Source organism: Jaculus jaculus, chromosome 5, assembly GCF_020740685.1.
Source record: "Jaculus jaculus isolate mJacJac1 chromosome 5, mJacJac1.mat.Y.cur, whole genome shotgun sequence".
Lineage (NCBI taxonomy): Eukaryota > Metazoa > Chordata > Mammalia > Rodentia > Dipodidae > Jaculus > Jaculus jaculus.
This window is the reverse complement of record NC_059106.1, coordinates 16,887,041-16,904,109: the sequence shown is the minus strand read 5'-3', so window position 1 is coordinate 16,904,109 and position 17,069 is coordinate 16,887,041. Positions and strand designations below refer to the sequence as shown.

General features: G+C 43.3%; 1 protein-coding gene across 5 annotated transcripts in view; it reads right to left on the bottom strand.

Moving 5' to 3' along the window:
• Positions 1-17,069, bottom strand: part of Nckap5 (NCK associated protein 5) — a 1,019,391-nt gene that overhangs the window by 912,709 nt on the left and 89,613 nt on the right. Inside the window, exon 1 of one of the 5 annotated variants that reach the window (XM_045151369.1) lies at positions 13,728-13,809. The exons of the other annotated variants lie outside the window; for them this stretch is intronic. The gene's annotated coding sequence lies outside the window, so the exon portion shown is untranslated. Of the gene's footprint in view, positions 1-13,727; positions 13,810-17,069 lie in introns of those variants that run through there. 5 annotated transcript variants of the gene reach the window in all.

Below are 17,069 nucleotides of genomic sequence, written 5' to 3'. Positions count from 1 at the left end.
GAAAGAGAGGAGGGAAGGAAAAGGAGAAGGGAAGGAAGGGAGGGAGGGAGAGGAATGGGGAGGAATGTAATGAAGGAAAGAAGGAAGGAAGAAGGAGTGTAAAGAGAGAGAGAGAAGGTGGGAGCAAGGGAAAGAGAAGAGAAAGGCAAAGAAAGACAAAAAAAAAATAATAAAGAACATGGAAAAAATGAGCCACACAACACAAACCACATCCCCAAAGGGTGCAGGAGAAGAACCCCAGGTTCTAAATAATAGAATCAAAGAATGTTCTTGAAATGGATAGAGCTTCTGCCGGGAAGTTTATCTTTTCAGAACAAACAAGTGGCCAGCATAAAGGTTCCTCTCTGTGTTCCACATTCATTTGCACACATGGTGTCTGGCCTCCTGGACAAGGTTGCCTCCATTTTCCTTTACAATTTGCAGTGTTCTCTAGACAGCATTCATCACATTGGGCAAGTGTTCTCTTCTCCAGAGGCTGGCAGCAGAAAGAGAAGGCAGGGACAGCTCCCATCCACATTCTCATGCCTCGTCTGCTTTGATAATCAATATTTCAGTCTCTACAAGCATATTCCTTCCCATCTCAACATAAAGACCTCGGAGGGGGAGAATAACAAGAAGGAGGGAGGAAGGGAAGGAAGGAGAGAGAATAAAAGTATGAATCTGCAAAGATTCCTACCAGGCCTGTTGAGGAACTATCTCCATAAAATGCAAGCCACGTGTCAGTTCTTTATAAAGCTTATGCAAAACAGAGAAGCAAAACCTAAGAAAGTTCCTCATGCACAAACTATTTAATCAAAGGGTAAAGACAATTACAACATCTGCTTATCTTCTGTGGAGGTTATAATTAGATGCTATGGAGAAACACCCTTTTGAGGGTAATCATCTCACATCTGTTGTGAGGTCGCAAGCACCATGTAGTGGTGAACTGCTTCAGCATGCTGGGGACTTTTAGGGATCACAGTTACTGCAGGGTCCCTAGGAGATCTCCACATCCATGTGATTTAGACTGGAACCCACTGTCCTGGGGGAGGGCTTTGTTCTTTGCTGCTCTGGTAGCTGCCAGTGTTGTGAGTTGTTTCAGGCTACCATCATCATGTGATCAGGAATAAGAGCACTGCAGTGACACACATGGCCTTAGGACCATCAGACCTTCCCCTTCACCGTGCAGATGGGGCCACTCGACCCCATGTCCTACAACAGGTTTGTGGCAAAATTTTACAATTCTATCCAGATCCCACCTCACCCTACCACGTGTCCTTCCTTTTGACTTGCAGTTTGAATGTGTTCTTTGTTTAGTAGGGTCAGCATTGTAATGCAGTCATGGAGAGGTAAAAAAAAAAAAAAGACTGGGGCAGTAAATGCCCTTTTGCTCAGACCCTGCTCCATTGAGAAACACTGACCCTCCTCTGCTCTTGTGAGGAGGAGAGAGAGATAAGGATAAAGGGGGGAGAAGAAAAAAGGAAATGAGAAAAGAGAGAGGGATGAGAAGCATGAAGGTGGAGAGAAGAATGAGAAATAAGGTCAGTAAAGAAAGGATAGGGTAGAGGAAGGGAGTTGTTGGGGAAATGATCCAAGGATACATAAACAGGGCTGAGGTGGAATGAGTGCCATAACTTCAGGGCCAGAGTGAGCTTCAGGTAAGCCTGACTGGAGGGAGACCCCACCTCAAAAAAGGGGGAAGGGGAGATGAAGTGAAGACTGCTGTCAAAAAGAGCCAGATGCTCATGACACCCTTCGTACCACATAACTTAGTTCCACTGTACTTTCAATAAGTTCTGTACGAACTGGAGAAATGGCGTCGGCAGCCTTGCCCAAGTCGATGCAGAAATGGTAGAGCCAGAAGCACCAGGGTAGCTGCCGTGTGCTGAGCACGGCCGTGGGCCAACACTGCAGGATCATCAGAGACGCATTCGCCCACGACCCCGTGGGTAGTGAGGCAGGCAGTTTTGTTGGTAGCAGTTTGGGGCTGCAAATACTTGTTTTTGCCAAAACACCGAGTAAACGAAACTCTCAACATTTGACATTAGGATTAAACAAGTCCTTGAGGCTAGGGGACAGTGCTTTAGTGCCCTATTGCAGCAAGCTACTTACAAGGGCCTGTCACATTCTCAGTGATAAAGAACTAATCAGTACAGCAAAGGTCACCACGTAGTTGTGTCTATTTCTGTGCAGGCACTTCGTGTACTTTCTCCTTCACTCCTCACAATGACCTCATGTGGAGGGAATATTATCTGTGGATCAGCTCAAAGTCTCGCCATATGGCCCGGTACTTTGGCTTTCTCATCTTTATTACGGGAATAAGTGTAGTTTAGTCATAGAGGGCTGCTATGAGGAATAGAAGGGATGCATACACAAAAAGAAAAACATGGGTCTAGGGAGATGGCACAATGTGTAAAGTACTTGCCCCACAAGCACAAGTCGAGATCGGAAATCCCAGTATTGGGGAGGCAGAAATGGGAATTCCTGAGTCCATTGGCTAGCCACACCAGCAGAATGTGTGAATTCCACATTCAGCCCAAGCCCCTCTCTCAAAGAATAAGACAGACAGCAGCCATGGAAGCTACCTGACGCTGACCTCTGGGTTCTGCATACACACGTGAATACACATACACACGCACACCGCAAACACATGCACACATAAAAATAAACAAACAATAATTTGAAAAAGGCACAACACATTCATACACTTGGTAAACAATAAGTAATACATGAAATCCTTATTGACCTGACCATGTTTGAAATATGAGGAAACCAGGGCTGGAGATATGGCTTACAAGTTAATCGTTTACCTGCGAAGCCTGAGGACCCTGGTTCGAGGCTCGACTCCCCAGGACCCACATTTGCCAGATGCACAAAGGGGGCGCATGCATCTGGAGTTCATTTGGAGTGGCTGGAGGCCCTGGTGCACCCATTCTCTCTCCCTCTCTCTCCCTGTTTCCCTCTCCCCCCCCCCTTTCTCTCTCTGTCTCTGTCACTTTCAAATAAATAAATAACAATAAACAAAAAAAAATATTTAAAAAAGAACTATTAGAAAACCAGACTTAATGAGCTTAGATAACTAACCTAAAGTCAGGAGAAGTCAAAACTCGGGACATCCAAGGGTAAGTGTCTTTGGAGTAGGCTATGTGACTACATGAAAGGGTATATGAGTCAGCTCAAGATATCGTCCTGTGTCTGCTCCTGTTGCCACCATCAAGAAGTGAAGAAAAATGGAGGAAAGAAGGAGAGAGGGAGGGAAGAAATAAAATCCTTTTGCATTTGCTTGTTTATCTGTTGCCATGTCTATTATCATAGTTAGCATATAAACTATCCCCAGAAGCTCATTTGTTGGAACACTTGGTCCTCAGCTCATGGTGCTATGTGGGAATGTTATGAAATCTTTAGGAGGTAGAGCCTTTCTGGAGGAAGTGGGTCACTGCAGGTGAACCTTGAGGTTTGAGTCTGGCCCCACTTCCTATTCACTCCCTGCTTCCTAACTATGGATGCAATTTGACCAGACAACCTCTTTCTCCTGCCACACTATTTCTTACCCTCCACACGGAAATATATCCTGTGGGAAATAAGCCAGGGGGGGAAAAGCCACAGTGAGTAAAGTAACTAATGTGCCTATAGAGCTCCCATTTGATAAATGTCATGAATATTGATCCTTACACTACTATAGATAAAGAGGTACTTTCTCACTTACTTAAAGTCAGATTAAAACAAACAAACAATACCAAGACTATGCCCTGAGTCCATGGGAATTATAAATGCCATTGGAAGAGAACACCATCAATTGAGATATGACAGTAAATTTTTTTATAAGTGGAAAAGAGACAGCAGACATCTAAAAATGCAGAAGCCTTACTTATATTCATCCATTTGTCAAATATTTGGAGGTACCATCTGGTTCTCAGTGCTGAGGCTACACTAGAAAGTCACACGCTCTGTCCTGGGATAACCAATGGCTTCCCTGAGGAGATATTCTTAATCAATACCTGACCATATGTTTAATTACATTTGGTATAAGTGCAATGGAAAACAAGTACACAAAGCAAGCAGGGAGTGTGGCAAATTGGAAAAGCATTCTGGAAGAATCCACTTAGGCTGAGGAGAAGTGGTCCCCTCAGAAAGAGGGACAGAGAGAAGAGGGTTTCCTAAGAAGGAGAGTGGGTACAGGAGCAGAGAAGAGGCTGATGAGGTGGGAAGAGGACTGCTCCGCACCAACTGAATGACTTCAGCAAACGCAACTTCTTCCTGGCCCTCTCCTCCACTTCGAGGGAAGGGAACAGAGAAGTGGTTTGCTTTGAGCTCATACAGAACACCTTCTCTTTCCTATGTCAGCAGCGAAGGCTTCACACAGATCATTATGACTTGGGACCAACGTCAGGGAATACAAGACCCATTTCTGTTCATTGTCAAGCTCACCCAGTGTCAGAAGTAAGTCTAAAGCCTGCCAAGGATACTAGAATCATCATTTCCCTCTTCCACATTTAACAGTCAATAGTGGTTGCAACCAGTAGGTTAAGAGCCCCACACTTCAACCCCAAAACACACATCCTATAGATTTAATGACTAGTTGCCCAAAGTTCTTGTTTGATTGAACGGTTATTAATAATTTATTGGATTATCCAATTACGAAGGAAACAATACAGGGTAGAGGAGGATGGCTTAGAGAATAATAACCCTTGGTGCATAAGCATGAGGACCTGCATTCAATCCCCAGCACCCACATAAAAAGCTGAGGATGTTCATTCATACCTGTAACCCAAGTCTGTGAAGGCAGAGGCAGGAGGATAGCTGGGCTCCCAGGTCGGCCAGCCTGATCGAAATTTGGAGCACCCCAGGTTCAGTGAGACTCTATCTCAGGGAAATAAGGTAAAAGAGCAACAGAGGAGGTCACCCAATATATTCCTGTGACCTCCACACATGGGCACACAAGGCATGCATACCTGCATATACACATGCAAATACATACACACACTATGCGCATCACAAAAAGCAAAGGACCAAGGATGAAAGATGAGGTGTCTAATTCCCCACATACAAAGAAATAAAGAGCACATTGTAAACCATTTGGGTAGTCTAAAAACAATGACCTTTTTTTTTTAAAAAAAAAAAAACAGCACAACATTATCACAATTGCTATTGGTCTGTATGGGAAATTTTAGTCAGTTTAACAAGGCCCTCTACTGGCAATCTCCAAAATTAGTCTTGAAATTCAAGGTTTTTCTCACATTTTATGTAATCACTTTTAAATATCTGCAATCACAAAGAAGCTCACATCCCGACCATATAAATCTGTGCTATGGGAGTGAATGAAAGGAAAGCTAGATGAGTGAATGGGGGCAAAATGAGAAAGGGAAGAACTATTATCATTTTGAGTATGCTATTCACTTATCTATTTTCAAAATAACATTGCTTGAAGTACACATTTGCTTTCCTCTGACAAAACTATTTTAGAAGTCAAAGGTACTCAGAAAGAAGGGTAATTCTTCCGTTAAAGATGCACTGAGTATTCATCAGACCATAAAAACAAATTATGAATGCCATTTACCAAATACAATAACCAGATCATTTTTATTTACCCAAATATAAATAATTGAATGTAATTTAAGACACATTGGAAGCAGATATTTAAATTTTGCTTCTGTATGATACAAATTAATAATTAACTTTTCTTCTTTGACAACTGACAAGAAAACAGGAAATGATGACTTGAGAATCTCACCATTAATATGAGGAGAATGTTCAAAGGGAAGTTATTTTTGACACATTTGTCAAAATGATCTTTGGACAACTTGGAAATAATAACTATAGAGTCCTAGAAAACTTAAGTGATTTTTTTCAGTATGTGCACATTCATGCAAGAGACTATGGATGGGTGAATGACATGGGACACGTGTAGAGGTCACAGGATAACCTCTGGTGTTGGTTTTTATTTCTACCTTGTTTGAGGCAAGACCCTTTGTTTACCACTGCATTCACCAGGCTAGTTGGCCTGGGAGCATCTGTAAAATTCTCTTGTCACCACTTCCTTTCTCTCAGTAGGCAGCAGGATTACAGCCGCTCACCACACTGTCCAGCTCTTTTGTTTTTTTTAATGTGGGTTCTGACTTTGAACTCAGGTCCTCAGGTTCATAAAGCAAGTTCTTTACCCACCAATCCATCTCCCTAGACCCTGAGTGGACTTTTTTGAATGAGACAATTAATAACTTTAGAGAATATTTTTAATATAAGGAAAATATTACTCCTTAAGCAATGATTTGACTCACCAATAAATGATAGAACTGGCCTCTGCTTCTGCGGATTTTTACAACTGCAGATACAACTAACAGTAGATGGAAAATACTTAGGGGAAATATGGGTGTGTGGTGAACATGTATGGATCCCACAATAGATACAGTACAACAACTGTTTAGTGTTTGCATTGTATTGGGTTTTATAAGTCATCTGGAGATGATTTATGAGTATATGGGAGGACATACATAAGTGATATACGAATTCAATGTCAATTTATATCCAGAAAGATCCATAGATTTTAAGGGTCCAATCCTGACTTGATTTCAAGGAATGATTATATTTACAATCACAATGAAAATGGACACTAAATATACACCAAAGCAACACCATAGTATAATTACACTGATGAACAGGGAAGGTGTGGGGAAGATGTATTTTTTCTATAAAGTAGGAAGTAAATAATAAATAATTTGACACATAATCAATAAAGAAATATTATTTGGTGATGTTACAAAAAAAGCGCACTGAAGAGCAGAAAATTGTCAGCAAAGAACAGGACTGAGAAATGGGAAGGGTGGTAAAGGAATGACAAGGCACAAAGATTTATGATGTCAATCTGTACAAAAGCACTCTAGACCTACCTCTCAGGTTTAGTACTCATGCACAGGGTTGCATGTGGCTATGCAAGCATTTTAGTCTTGCCTGGCTTCTAAGTTGATTTTTGAAGTATCTAAAAATAAAATCAGTTGAGGCTGACAATGGAACAATTTGGGCTATCTTTTGGGCAGGCCTGGATCAGTTTGGTTTCCATATTCAATTTGCCAAATGAAGCATGTACCCTGTGTGGAGCAGTTTGTCAGACATGCATTTGACAGCAACACTTGTTCCCACGTTTCAGAAATAACAGCTCTGCTTTCACCACCATAATATTTCTCTGCCACGTTATTACCCAGGCTTAGGCTCCAAAACAGGCTTGGGACTTTCCTCTTGAACTCAATCCACTGGGCTCCTACAGTGCATCCAGATTCTACTCAAAGGAATCACTAATCCAGTAACATTTATTTCTAAGAGGAGAGATCAGGTTTCTTGCTCTGAAAATACCAAGATTTAATTTATGTAACTACAGGGAAGCACCCTGTGCAATAGAGGCTTCCAAACTGACGGGACTACAGCATTAGGCAAGTATGCATCTGGGCACGGTAAACGTGTGGGTAATGTTCTATGCATCCAAGAGATTTACTATTTTACCTATTAAGGAAGTACAATTGTAAATCGGAAATTCCAACAGCATTAAACGTTGTAAAATTAGAGATGGTTTTGAGTTTCCTCATGCTTAAGTGGTTGAGCCTAAGCCATTCTGGTTGCTTAAATTCACTTTCACAAAATAGTACTACTTTTTAAATTTATTTATTCATTTATTTGCAAGCAGAGAGAGAGAGAGAAGGAAAAAAAAAGAGAGAGATAAGGAGGATGAGCATGCCAGGGTTTCTAGCTGCTAAAAAATGAACCCCAGATGCATGTGCCACTCTGTGCATCTGGTTTTATATAGCTAGTGAGGACTCAAGCCCAGGTCAGTAGGCTCTGTAGGCATGAGCCCTAACACTTGAGCCATCTCTCCAGCCCTACTACCATTTTTTTGGAGAAATTTTTCTAGTGTCCAACCAAATGGCCAATGATTATTTCTAATTCTATCTTCCCGTTTGTAACACTTTTTAAAAATTTACTTGAGGGAGAGAAAGAAGTAGAGAGAGAGGGAGAGAATGGTCACTCCAGGGCCTTCAGCCACTGTACACAAAATCCAGAACCATGCACCACCTTGTGCATCTGGCTTTCATGGGTCCTGGGGAATCAAACCTGGGCCCTTTGGCTTCGCAGGCAAATGCCTTAACCACTAAGCCATCTCTTCAACCTTCTAATTATAACTTCATATATGTTCACTCAGTTCTCTATTGACCAAGCTGAACACAGCCTCCTCATGCCCCTACCAAAAGTGTAAACTAACTTCATGCTTAAAACAGAAACTTGGAGACTCATATGTAACATTAAAAGGACAGAAAACATACCCACCCACCACCACTACCACCAAAGGGCTGGGCATAGGCTTTACATAATCCTGATGACCAGAACATGTGACTCATCCATTCAACTGGTTGTCATTTAGAAATGTCAATCTGATTTTCACTGTCCTAAGACAATAAATTCAGAGCTCTGGTAGACACGTGTAAGAAGATTAGCCCTGCATATTTAGAGAACAGTACAACGGAAGGTTAAGAGTGTGTGATGCAGGTTTGAATTCTGCTTCTGCCTCAATATCTTAAGGTACATCTCTTAGCCTTTCTGAATCTCAGTGTCTTTTCTTCATTACTCAGTATGATGAACACCAAGAGATATATATGCAAACCCTTCAGGGATGTGCTTTGTACTGTAATCGCTCACTAGAAACAGGGGAAAAAAGAGGTGTTTCTGAAAAAATTAAAGTTATTTATGTATGCACACAATTGTATGCAGATGTGTGTGCAAGTGTGCTTGCCTGTTTGTGGGGACGCTCTAGAACAACCTCGAGTGTCATTCTTCAGGAAGGCCTTCCATGTGTTGATACGAGATCTCTCCTTAGGCTGGCCAGAAGACCCAGGGATAAACCTGTCTCTGCCTCCCTAGATCTGGGATTCCAAGTATGTACTAATGTGCCAAGCTCTTTTTATTCATTCTTTGTGAGGTTCTGTGCATGACATTACAAATCTGTGGCTCGGTAGTAAGGGCAGAAGGTGAAGAATGAACTTTAATATGGGACCATAGAGTTAGGCACTCCAGGAGATTCAAGGCAGAATCTCCCAGGGTATGATCATGTTTTCATCTGAGAAAGGCAGTGATGGTTTAAAAGGCAATAGTTGGGCTGGAGAGATAGCTTAGCAGTTAAGCACTTGCCTGTGAAGCCTAAGGACCCCAGTTTGAGGCTCAACTCCTCAGGACCCATGTTAGCCAGATGCACAAGGAAGCACATGCACTGGAGTTCATTTGCAGTGGCTGGAAGCCCTGGAGCGCCCATTCTCTCTCTCCCTATCTGCCTCTTTCTCTGTATGTTGCTTTCAAATAAATAAATAAAAATAAAAACAAAAAAATTTTAAGGGCAATAGTCTTTGCTGAGGTCTGAGGAGGGCAGACTTTACCTGAGTGAGAAGCGACTGAGTGGTAACACTTTCTGGGGAGGCTCCTGGGAACCATGATGGAAAAGGACATGGAGTTAAGTGATATGGAAGGAATTTGGGATAGAGTTTTCATTCATCTGTCCAATGAGCAATTCCCAAGGCTGTGTCATTCACAGTGGGCCTTAAGTTCTAGAAACCATGGAGGACTCTGCCCTCCAGACACACCAGGACTGAAGATATACAAGAAACAATTCTATGGGATACAGAGACACTTGGCTGTGGTGAGTGTGGATTAAAAGGCTGCTCCTAGGACAGGGAGATGAAGCAAGGGCCTGAACGATAAATTATATGCAGGAGAGATGCCATAGACCTGCACCTGGAGTGAAAAGTAGAGAGGTGACTAGGGACATATGGACCAGCAATGGTCTGCTAATAGAAAGGAGTTCCTGCAGACTAACCAGGGAACACCCTCGGAATCACCTGGGGAATTTATAATCACACCTGCTTTTGATTCCCACCTCAAAGATCTTGACTCACGGAGTCTGATAGCAAACGCAGGCCTGAGCAATATAAATAATTGTAGCTCATATACCTAAGTAAGTAGAACTTGCATATCACTGTGCCAAGTGTTGAAGCTGTGTTAACATATTTAATCCTGCCCCATCCTCCCATGATGAAGGCCTGATTGTTGTCCACATTTTTGTGTATGCGTGTGGTGTTGTACCTTTGTGTGTGCATGTTTGTGTTGGGGGGCGGCAAGTTCTAGTTGGCCTACAGGTCAACATTGCATATGTTCCTCAGTTGCTTTCTACTTTATTCACTGGAACTGGTGCTCCCTAATTCAGCAAGATGAGGTCATCAATAAGCCCCAGGGATCCTACTGTCTCCTCCTCTGCACACTGGAATCACAGGCATATGCCACTGCACCCAGCTTTCACCTGAGGGCTGGGGATCTGAACTTAGTCCTCATGTTTGCACTTGGCCCAGTCAGCCAGCCCCAAGGCATTGTCCATATAAGATGGGAAGATGGAATAAAGAAGCTAAGTGAATAAGCTAGGAGCATAAAGCCAACAATTGATAAAAAAGAGCTTGAACCTACATAGTACAGCTCTAGAATCTAATCCCTTAATCTCTTTGCCAGGTTGCTCCACAACAGACAACTCCAATGAGTCCAAACCTCTAAAACTGATGTCAGAAAATGGTGTGGGCAAAGAGAAATAAGGAAGAGAAGGGTGGCAGGCATCCAACAAGAGTCACCCTGTGTTTGTGCTCAAAACTCTATCATCATGACTTTGAGTCACAGTGAAGAATTTGAGCCATTTGGCATGGTGTGGTTACGTGATAATTTTGCCAACTCCACATACAGCACAAGTGCAAACTGCAAAAATAATGCTTATTTCTTTCATTCATATATTAGCACCAGATAGTCAAGAACAACTCTGTACCAAGTACTGAAAGTATATGAAGTCACAACACATAGCTCTTGGTTTCAATGGAAAGAGATATTGAACAATGTTACCAAGAGCTCTGGAATCCACGTCAAACATTAAGACAAGATATTACAACAAGGCAAACAAATAAATCCAGCAAAGTGCTTGCAGCTGAGGTATCCAGGCAAGAAGGCTCTTGGAACAAAGGGAAAACTGAGTAAGAGAGGTTCCTAGTGGTATGCTGGGGAAGAGGCTGCAGTGAGAGGATGGAGAAGTTGAATAAAGGGAAAGGTGAGGAGGAGTGATCACTAGGAAAAGAAAAAAAACAAAACCAAGTTGCACCTCATAACAAGTTTAAGGGACTGGAGAAACTCTAAAATGCTTGCTTTGCAAACGAGAACCTAAGTTCAACCCCAGTGTCCTCATAAATGTGTGGCATGGAAGCACTCACTTGTAATCCCCCAACCGGAGAAGCAGAGACAGGTTCCCTTGGGGCTTATTGGAAAGCCATCTTAGTCTAATAGGTGAGATCCAGGCCAATCAGAGACACTTTAAAAAACAAAACATAAAAAAGTGGGGCTGGAGAGATGGCTTCACTTGCCTGTGAAGCCTAAGGACCCCGGTTCAAGGCTCGATTCCTCAGGACCCACATTAGCCAGATGCACAAGGGGGTGCATGCATCTGGAGTTCGTTTGCAGTGGCTAGAAGCCCTGGCATGCCCACTCTCCTCTCTGTCCCTCTCTCTCTGTCACTCTCAAATAAATAAATAAAAATAAACAACAATTTTTTTTAAAGTGTTCCTGATGATGACATCTGGGGTTGTTCTCTGGTTTTCACATGCACATGCATGCACCAGCACATACACAAATATGCATACTTGTGAACACACACATGCATAAAATAAAAGAAGTATGAGACTTGGAAGGAAAACAGAGACAGTATTAGGGTTGGGTATCACCTTAAATATTCCAACCTTTACTCAATACAAAATGCCTTCTGAACTATTTCAGCTGCTGCAGCTGCTTCTCTTGCCTTTAAGGCATCAACTAAAATAATCACAGGGTTCCCTTTGATTTGCTAGCAAAACAATGAAGAACAGAGACGTTAAGAAATGTAACCAGAGCCAAGGACAAAACAGGAATGTGCTCTCTTTGCCAGACCACCTTCATCTGAGCACCTGCACACAGCTCTCCTCTCAAAGGAAGACATATGAGCCATGTGTGGATCTCATTTCTGTCTTCATCTAAGAATTTGAAAAGTAATACGCATGATGGAGTGAGCATGAGAGATTCAGCTTCTAATGGAGGGGAAGTGTTCTAATAGGGTCTTGTTGGGTGGCCCTGGGCAAGTCACTTCTTGTACTAGAGTTTTCCTGCTGGGAAAGGACAGGTCTAAGGATGTAGCTCAACCGGCAGAGTACTTGACCATTATGCATCCTGTGTTTGACCCCAAGCACTGCACGCGTGGTGACACATGTCTGGATTTGCATCACTCATGGAAGTTCAGGCAGGAGGACCAGCAGCTTAACATCATCCTTGGTTACATAACAGTAGTTTGAAAATTGCTTTAGTAGCAGATTCCTTGTTTTAAACTAAACTCTGCAAAGAACACTGAGTTTTTATTCATAAAACACATCCAAGCCTATGTGCTCGGATAACGAGAGCTACCAAAAAGGCGGGAGGAACCCCATCTTAGGACTTCATGGAAAATAGACAAAGGTTTTAAGACCTTTTCACACTGGCTACCAAGGGCAAAGCAGAGAAGTCTGTCACTGCACTGACTCTTGGACTGGTGACAGAGCAGCTGAATTAAGGAGCAAACCGGTCTCCTGGGGTGACTCATGACATTCGAGTGAAGGAGCTCACAGGCCAGCAGCCACTTCTTGCAACCAGTCCCTAGCGGTTAGGGCTAGAAGGCAGGAATCAGCCATTATTTGCTGCTGGCGAGTGACTGAGTGGCAGGCAGAGGAGGAAACCCCTTGACAGGACAAGTTCCCTGGACTCATGAACAGAACTTGCAGCTGGTGTACAGAACAGCTTACTGGAGCCTCCCGTACCCCCTGCACCTCCTTCAGGCTGGATCTGGAGATCCTGCCCAGACTGGCAGCACCCCACGCCCACTCTTCCTATTTAAATCCCAGAGCATATTTGGAAAATCTAAAGAGCCTTGAAGAAAGAAAAGGAGGGATGAAGATCTTCCCCACCCACCATCCATGTCAAAGTTTGAGGCAGACAGTAGTTCCTTAACTGGGGTTGCTCAATTCCACACTGAAAGGCTCTCCAGATAACACTGCTGGGGAGAAGTCAGAATACAGACTGAATTTTAGAACCGTTTCCAATACTGAAATACCTAAGAATGAATGAAGTGGGGCTGGGGTCGGGTCTGGAGAGAGGAGAGAGAAGAGGAAGGGGAAGAGGAAGGAGGGAGGGAGAGGGGGAGCGATTGGGTAGAAGGATGGCAGAAGGGTGCCGCAGGATGGTTGAAAAATAAACCTGGCTTCCTCCTCCTATCCTACAACTAAGTTTAAAAGTCTTTCTAATTTTCTACTAAACTTCCCAGGTTGATCTAATTGCATTTTGGTTGACTAGTTGTCATTTATTTTAAAACACAAAACATCAAAAAAATAAAAATAAAAATAAAAATAAAAAAGCAAACCACTGACCTGAAGCCCCCCCGCAGAGTTCGCAGGTCCCCTCTCCTGCATCCCTGGTGCTGCTTGGAGTCTAGCCCCATCCCCACCCAACAAACCCCAATGAACTTGGGCGCACTGTAATTACGCAGAACAAATGCCTACTCGTGGCTGCACAGAGAGCCTGCAGTAGTATGTAAACATCATCTCGCTCTAAAATCAAACTAAAAATCAGGGTTGGGGCGGAAGGGACGGTGAAACTGTTACAAGAGTTTTGCTTTGTGTTTTTTAAATCCTTACTTGGCGTGAGTACAAATCACAAAGTCCTGGAGACAGACGCGGGAAGTGCAGCTCACCAACAGCTCTCTCCCAGCTCGGCCGCCTCCTCCCGCCGCGATCCTCTGTTTATCTTCCAGGAAACCAGTGCGGTTTTCTGTGCAGCTTCTCCGCGCAGCGCTGCGAGGTTCTGGGCAGCGGCTCCGCGGTGGCTCCCAGCTTGTAGGACAAAGTCCCAAATGACATCACTAGCAGCTGCTTATTGTTGGGTCTTTATTAACCGACTGTCAAAAAGAAAGGAGGGGGCGGGGAGCTAGCGTATCTCTTCTGCAGAAAAAAAAAAAAAAAAAATCGGCATCTTGGAAAGGATTCCAGGGATCCACACGTAAAATAATCCCACGGAGTCACGCTGGCTCCAGCTCGGCTTCTTTCAGGTCTGAGAAAGCTAAGAGGATCGCCTCCCTCCACCAACTGCACAGACACACTGGGGAGAGAAAGTTGCAAGTGCCAGGCGGACTTCTCAGGTTGTGGGCCACCTGCTGCTCCTCCGCTGGCTCCAGCGTGGGATGGTGCTTATTTATATGACCATTAGTCGTCTGACTTTGCCTTGCAAGCCTTACAGTGAGCTGGACATTTCTCCGGTGTGACTTGTGCTGAGTTATAATTCTGTTTTATGTGCACTGAAGATTCCAGTTCCCCAACTTGCAGTAGAAGGAAAGACACTGGAACTACCTCTTAAAGCAAAATTCTGTGTGCATTTAGTGTGTGATTTTTGTGGGGGTGTTTCTTTGTGTGTTTGCTGCATGGAAAGAATGCTAGAAACTTTCCAGTTTCTCAGCATTTTAGTCATCTATGTGTGTAGTGAAGCCCTACCATTATAAAAGAATAAATAATACACAACAAAATAAAATGTCATCTGTGCTACCAAATGCTAAGATTCTCTAAGAGGGCTGGGGAGAGGGCTCGCTCAGTGAGTAAAGTGTTTGTCACACAAGCAGAAGGACCAGAGCTTGAGTCCTCAGCCCCTGTGTGAAATTCCTGGCATGGTGGCTCCTGCTTAGTAGGCCAGTGCTGGGGAGTGGAGACACGGTGTCCCTGGGGTCACTAGCTCGCTGGTCTAGAGGCATCAGCGAGTTCCAGATTTAGCGAGAGACCCTGTCTCAAAGAATAAAAGAGAGAGTGACTGTGGAAAACCTATGACATTGACCTCTGGCCTCCAAATCCACATGCATACATGTGCACACACACATTCGCACACATGTGCTCCCACATGCATATACACATTCACAGAACATATATAAAGATGAAAAGAACCCCAAAGAACACTGCGAACCATAGTTCATTTCAATTATCAAGAGAAAATTATTGTCATGTATTTTCCACTCACTCGTTGGGCCTCAGGTCTCTTCATCAGCTGATCCTTGCATTTTTTGAAAGTATACTTTGTTTTTATTTATGTATTTATTTATTTGACACAAAAAGAGAGAGGGAAGAGAGAGAAAGAGAATGGGTGCTCCAGGGCCTCCAGCCACTGCAAAAGAACTCCATATGCATGTGCCCCCTTGTGCATCTGACTTATGTGGGTCCTGGGGAACCAAACCTGGGTCCTTTGGCTTTGCAGGCAAATGCCTTAACTGCTGTGAAGTCATCCCTCCACCCCCTTTGCATGTTTTATCTTTGTCTCCCCAGCCCACTATTTCCAACCTAGCAGCATTCCCCATGTCCAACAATGAATTGCTGCTACAAATCTAAAACACTCAGGCGCCATTTTCTTTTCTTCCTCTGGCTTGCCATAATGATGCTTTCTATTTATATTTATTTGATGCTTTTTATACACTGCCGTGTATTTTTACTTTGTTTTCTGGCCATCTATGTGCTTGTCTCCCAGCCCCACTTTCTTTCAAAGTAGCCACTGTGTTTGCAGTGTTGTTTTCCTGTTTATGTCCAGGCCACAGTTATAGTGAATTCCAATCAGTAACACATAGGGGGAGAACGCTGAGGATGGAAACACGAAGGAGGGTGGAAGACCGCAGGGAATGGGGTATATGTTCAGGGCGAATACTCTGGGATCCTGGTGCCTGTCTCTAATCCCAGCACTCATTCAACAGATGGTGGCAAGAAGATCAGAAATTCAAGGTGATACTTGGCTACATATTGAGTCCAAGGCCAGCCTGGGACACAAAAGACCCTGTCTCAAAGAGATAAAAGAGAGAGAGAGGGAGAATGTGGTACAGGGTGTGAGAAATTGCACTAAGTCTTGGCAATGATTATTCTAAGCCTTGGAAAACAACCTGAGGAAATTTCACTTTCCATTCATCTTTGTGTGGTTTGGCTCCTTCCTCTCCAGTGATCATTTTTCATTTATGATATTAAGAAAAATTTTTGCATGCATATGAGTGTGTATATGTGTGCATGTACGTGTGCATATGAAGGCCAGAGGTTGATGCCAGATATCTTCCTCGATCACATCCTACCTTATTTTTGAGACCAGTACTCTCACTGAATCCAGAATTCACCAATTTTGCTTATTGGGCTATATTAGATAGTCAGTGAGCACTGGGAATCCTCCTGCCTCCACCGTCAAGTGCTAGAATTATAGCCCCAGCCAGGATTTATCTGAAGTCTGGGGATCCAAAGTCAGGCCTTCACTTTACCCACTGAGCCATCTCCTTAGGAATTATTTTTTTAATGTGTGATACAATTTACAGAGAACATCTCAAAGAGAATTTAGCTGTCACTAAATGTCTGACATATACCAGGTGTCCAGTAAAGACCTGTATGTTGAGTGAATGTTAGAGTGCCTTCCAGGAGACAACTGTATGCAGGAAAGAGGGAAAACTAGGTGCCAGGTTTTCTGTCTCAATCCAAATACCCTCCCCTTATACTTGAAAACTAATTAGACTCCACCAACCTTAAGAAATGATTGGAATTAAGTGTTCAGAACATGAAGCACTGACCTTTTCCTTGTGCAAGGCTGTTTGACAAACAGACCTTTAAGGGGAGACAAGTCTGAGCCGCTTTGGTTCAGTTCACTGGTTGCCAGCGAGCTCTGCATGAAGTCAGAAAACTTGTAGATACACAGGTTTGACCAGACCCTTGTCACGGCTGGGCTAATATGACAGAATTACCAGCCGGGGGCTGGGTGGAAAAAGTCTGATCCATGGCGAGTCCTCAAAGCATTATTATGCACGAACTTAAGGATTTCTCATAGCCTAGAATGACAAAAGGAAAACGAGATCTGTCTACCTTCCATACTGCCTAATGTTCTCAAATGTTTTACCCTCCAAAAAAGGTCTAAATGTCGTTAATATAGTAAAATTTGAAAGGCCTACAGGGCTGGAATGTAGTAAAACTTGAGGGCATAAG